The 6,000-nt window shown below is 38.5% G+C and overlaps 1 pseudogene; it reads right to left on the reverse strand.

Annotated features, from left to right (window-relative positions):
- Nucleotides 1–4,971: 4,971 nt before the first annotated feature.
- LOC144307989 (large ribosomal subunit protein eL19 pseudogene) lies at nt 4,972–5,671 on the reverse strand (annotated as a pseudogene).
- Between the last annotated feature and the right edge of the window lie 329 nt (nt 5,672–6,000).

Here is a 6,000-nt window from a genome sequence, read left to right on the forward strand (position 1 = left end):
GAATCAGAAAAGACCCCAAATAGCCAGGGGAATTTTAAAAAAGAAAACCATATCTGGGGGCATCACAATGCCAGATTTCAGGTTGTGCTACAAAGCTGTGGTCATCAAGACAGTGTGGTACTGGCACAAAAACAGACATATAGATCAATGGAACAGAATAGAGACCCCAGAATTGACCCTGAACTTTATGGTCAACTAATATTCGATAAAGGAGGAAAGACTATCCACTGGAAGAAAGACAGTCTCTTCAATAAATGGTGCTGGGAACATTGTACATCCACATGCAAAAGAATGAAACTAGACCACTCTCTTGCACCATACACAAAGATAAACTCAAAATGGTTGAAAGATCTAAATGTGAGACAAGATTCCATCAAAATCCTAGAGGAGAACACAGGCAACACCCTTTTTGAACTCAGCCACAGTAACTTCTTGCAAGATACATCCATGAAGGCAAAAGAAACAAAAGCAAAAATGAACCATTGGGACTTCATCAAGATAAGAAGCTTTTGCACAGCAAAGGATACAGTCAACAAAACTAAAAGACAACCTACAGAATGGGAGAAGATATTTGCAAATGGCGTATCAGATAAGGGCTAGTTTCCAAGATCTATAAAGAACTTATTAAACTTATTAAACTCAACACCAAAGAAACAAACAATCCAATCATGAAGTGGGCAAAAGACATGAAGAGAAATCTCACAGAGGAAGACGTAGGCATGGCCAACACGTACATGAGAAAATGCTCTGCATCACTTGCCATCAGGGAAATACAAATCAAAACCACAATGAGATACCACCTCACACCAGTGAGAATGGGGAAAATTAACAAGGCAGGAAATACAAATGTTGGAGAGGATGTGGAGATAGGGGAACCCTCTTACACTGTTGGTGGGAATGTGAACTGGTGCAGCCACTCTGGAAAACTGTGTGGAGGTTCCTCAAAGATTTAAAAATAGACCTGCCCTACGACCCTGCACTGTTGGGGATTTACCCCAAAGATTCAGATGCAATGAAATGCCGGGACACCTGCACCCCAATGTTTCTAGCAGCAATGTCCACAATAGCCAAACTGTGGAAGGAGCCTTGATGTCCATTGACAGATGAATGGATAAAGAAGATGTGGTTTATGTATACAATGGAATATTACTCAGCCATTAGAAACGACAAATACCCACCATTTGCTTCAACGTGGATGGAACTGGAGGGTATTATGCTGAGTGAAGTAAGTCAATCGGAGAAGGACAAACATTATATGTTCTCATTCATTTGGGGAATATAAATAACAGTGAAAGGGAATATAAGGGAAGGGAGAAGAAGTGTGTGGGAAATATCAGAAAGGGAGACAGAACATAAAGACTCCTAACTCTGGGAAACAAACTAGGGGTGGTGGAAGGGGAGGAGGGCAGGGGGTGGGGGTGAATGGGTGACGGGCACTGAGGGGGCACTTGACGGGATGAGCACTGGATGTTATTCTGTAAGTTGGTAAATTGAACACCAATAAAAAATAAATTTATTATATAAAAAAAGAAATCTGTGTTATAGTAATCAAACCCTCTAGTTACTTTATAGGTATTATTTCATTAATCTTCGTAAAAACCTTACAGAAGAGGGATCACTATTGGTTTTTTAATAGATGAATAAACCAAGGCTCTGAGAAGTGAGATAATTGCCAAAAGGTCCCACAGATATTGGAGGAAACTTGTACACATCTGTCTGTCTTTAAAGTCAATGATAGGGGATCCCTGGGTGGCGCAGCGGTTTGGCGCTTGCCTTTGGCCCAGGGCGTGATCCTGGAGACCCGGGATCGAATCCCACATCGGGCTCCCGGTGCATGGAGCCTGCTTCTCCCTCTGCCTGTGTCTCTGCCTCTCTCTCTCTCTGTAACTATCATAAATAAATAAAAAATATCTTTCAGAAGTGTTCTATAGTTTTGAGGGTATAGATCCTTTACATCTTTGGTGAGGTTTATTCCTAGGTATCTTATGCTTTTGGGTGCAATTGTAAATGGGATTGACTCCTTCATTTCTCTTTCTTCAGTCTCATTGTTAGTGTATAGAAATGCCACTGACTTCTGGGCATTGATTTTGTATCCTGCCACGCTACCGAATTGCTGTATGAGTTCTAGCAATCTTGGGGTGGAGACTTTTGGGTTTTCTATGTAGAGTATCATGTCATCGGCGAAGAGGGAGAGTTTGACTTCTTCTTTGCCAATTTGAATGCCTTTAATGTCTTTTTGTTGTCTGATTGCTGAGGCTAGGACTTCCAGTACTATGTTGAATAGCAGTGGTGAGAGTGGACATCCCTGTCTTGTTCCTGATCTTAGGGGAAAGGCTCCCAGTGCTTCCCCATTGAGAATGATATTTGCTGTGGGCTTTTCATAGATGGCTTTTAAGATGTCGAGGAATGTTCCCTCTATCCCTACACTCTGAAGAGTTTTGATCAGGAATGGATGCTGTATTTTGTCAAATGCTTTCTCTGCATCCAATGAGAGGATCATATGGTTCTTGGTTTTTCTCTTGCTGATATGATGAATCACATTGATTGTTTTACGGGTGTTGAACCAGCCTTGTGTCCCAGGGATAAATCCTACTTGGTCATGGTGAATAATTTTCTTAATGTACTGTTGGATCCTATTGGCCAGTATCTTGTTGAGAATTTTTGCATCCATGTTCATCAGGGATATTGGTCTGTAATTCTCCTTTTTGGCGGGGTCTTTGTCTGGCTTTGGAATTAAGGTGATGCTGGCTTCATAGAACGAATTTGGAAGTACTCCATCTCTTTCTATCTTTCCAAACAGCTTTAGGAGAACATAAAGACTGCTAACTCTGGGAAACGAACTAGGGGTGGTAGAAGGGCAGAGGGCGGGGGGTGGGAGTGAATGGGTGACGGGCACTGGGTGTTATTCTGTATGTTAGTAAATTGAACACCAATAAAAAAAAAAAAAAAAAAAAGGAAAAAAAAAAAAAAAAGAAAAGTATCCAATTCCATGCAGACCAAGAGAAAAAAAAAAATAAATAAAAAAAAAAATAAAAAATAAATAAATAAAAATAAAGTCAATGATATTCTTGCAGAATATTACTCTGCCACCTTTTGTTGTTTTGGACACCTTCCTTTTCCTGATCTTATAACCTACCAGATGTCAAACATATAGAATCTACTTCATAAATAGCTTCTGTATCTGCTCTCTCCACTCTCCCTTTTTTTGTCCCTCCTCTCTTCCTTTCTCCTGTTTCCTATACCCTCTCTCTTAATTTAAATAAAATCTACATACAATGAAATGCACCCATCTTAAATAAACAACTCAGTGAGTTTTCATGAATGTATATAGGATACTTCTACCTCTCTAAATCAATATATAAAGCATTTCCATCACTTTGAATGTTTTTTCATTTCCACTTTCAATTAATCCTTGGCTCCCATAGGCAACCATGCATATGTTTTCTGTTACTATAATAGATTAGTTTTCTTGTTTTCGAATCTCAAATAGATGGAATAACACAGTGTATACTCTTTGGGGTTCTACTTATTTTGGTCATATAATGTTTTCTATATTCTACATATCGTTATGTATATCACATATTTTATTCCCTTTTTTCGTAACAGATTTATTGATATATAATTCACATACCATAGAATTTACCCATATAAGTGTATAATTCACTGGTTTTTAGTCTACTCACAGAGTTGTACAAACATCACCACAATTGATTTTAGAACATTTTCATTAGTCCCAAAAGAAACACTGTACCCTTTAGCCACAACACTTCAGCTCCCTATTGCTCCTGCCACCAGCCCTAAGCAATCATAATCTATTTTATATATCTATAGATTTGTCTATTATGGATCTTTCATATAAATGGAATCATAAAATATGTGTTTTTATTGTGGCTGACTTTATCCACTTAGTATAATGTTTTCAAGATTCATCCATTTTGTAGTATGTATCAGTACTTCATTCCTTTTTATGGCCAAATAATATTCTATTGTATGGACATAGAACATTTTGTTTATTATTTCATCTGCTGGTGAAAGCAGCATTTAGCTAAGATAAATAATGCTACTATGAATATTCATGTACACATCTTTGTGTAGACATATTTTTTAAAAAGCTTCTCTTGGCTATATACCTAAGAATGGAATTGCTCTTATAAAGTAACTTCGTGTTTACATTTAGAATAACTACCAAATTGGAGACGTCTTAATTTTTTTCTTCATTTTAAACAAATAGTTTTTGGGGCATCTGGGGCACTCAGTCAGTTGAACATCCGACTCTTGATTTCAGCTTAGGTCATCATCTCAGGGTCCTGGGGTCAAGGCCCATGTTGGGCTCCCTGCTCAGTGGGGAATCCACTTGTCTCCCTCTCCCTCTGCCCCTCCCCTCACTTTGACTCTCTCTCACTCAAAAATAAATTTAAAACATAAAATTGAAAAAGCAGTTTTACTGAATATAAATTTCTTGGTTGATTTTTTTCTTTCAGTACTTTGAATATGTCATTTCACTGCCTTCTGATCTTCATTGTTATTGATTAAAAGTCAGCTACAAGGGACCCCTTGCATATTATGATTTATTTCTCTCTTGCTGCTTTTAAGATTTTTTTCTTAGACTTTGTCATTCAGCATTTTAACTATGATGTGTGTGGGTGTAGATCTCTTTGCCTTTATTCTACTTGAACTTCATAAAGTTTCTTGAATGTGTAGGTCAATGTTTTAAATCAAATTAGGGAAGTTTTCAGTCATTATCTCTAGGTATCCTTTCTGTGGTCTCCTTCTGGTACTCCCAATACATGTATATTGGTGCACTTAATAGTATCTCACATTTCTCTTAGGTTCTGTTACCTTTTCTTCTTTCTTTTTTTTTCTGATTTCCATATTGTACAATCTCTAATGATTTTTCTACAAGTTCATAAATTCTTTTTTTCTATCAGCTCCATTTACTCTTGAACCCCTGTAGTGAATTTTCTATTCTAGTTATTGTATTGTTTTGGCAGATAAAGGTTTGTTTTATTGAATTACTGATCTGATTAATGCTGAAGCCACTATGTACAGACAAGAGAGAGGGAGTTTTATTTCTTGGTCTCTTCCTCCTTGGACAGAGTCTTGATGATTTCCTCCTTCTTCGCCTAGAGCCGCTCTTCATGGCACTTGCAGGCCTCCTTGGTCTTGGATCTGTGGGCCTCAGCCTGGTCAGCTAGAAGCTTCTTGCGAGCCTTGTCTGCCTTCAGCTTGTGAATGTGTTCCATGAAAATCCACGTGTTCTTGAACATGTTACCCTTCACTTTCGGGCACAGGCTATGATACATGTGGTGGTCAATTTTAGAGTCACGGTATCTTCTGAGCAGCCTGCGTAGAATTCTCATCCTTCTCATTCATGTTACCTTCTCAGGCATTTGAGCATTGGCAATACCTTTTCTCTTACCAATGCCCATATGCCTGCCCTTCTGGTGGGCCAGAGTATTTTTCTGGCACCGAGCTCGGGAATGGACAGTCACAGGCTTCCAGATAATCAGCCCATCTTTGATCAGTTTTTGTATCTGCTGACGGGAGTTTGCATTGGCAATTTCATTGGTCTCATTGGGGTCCAACCAGACCTTCTTTTTGCCACAGCAGAGGACACTGGAGGCAAGCCTCTTCTGAAGCCTGAGCATACTCATGGCTGTGGCCACAGTGCCGAAAGGCTAGTTATTGTATTTTTAACCACAGAACGTCCATTTGGTTCATTAAAAAATAATGTCTATCTCTGTTAATATTTTCTACTTAAAGAAACACTGTCATCATAGCTTCTTACTTTTTATTTTTCATTTTTTGAAGATTTTATTTATTTATTTATTTATTTATTTATTTATTTATTTATTAGAGAGAGAGAGAAAGAAAAAGGAGAGAGAACAAGCTGGGCGGGGAGAGAGTAAGACTCCCCACTGAGCAGGGAGCCTGATACAGGGCTGGAATCATGACCTGAGCTGAAGGCAGATGCTCAACTAAGCCACTGAGGTGTATCTT

Source organism: Canis aureus, chromosome X, assembly GCF_053574225.1.
Source record: "Canis aureus isolate CA01 chromosome X, VMU_Caureus_v.1.0, whole genome shotgun sequence".
NCBI classification, from domain to species: Eukaryota; Metazoa; Chordata; class Mammalia; order Carnivora; family Canidae; genus Canis; species Canis aureus.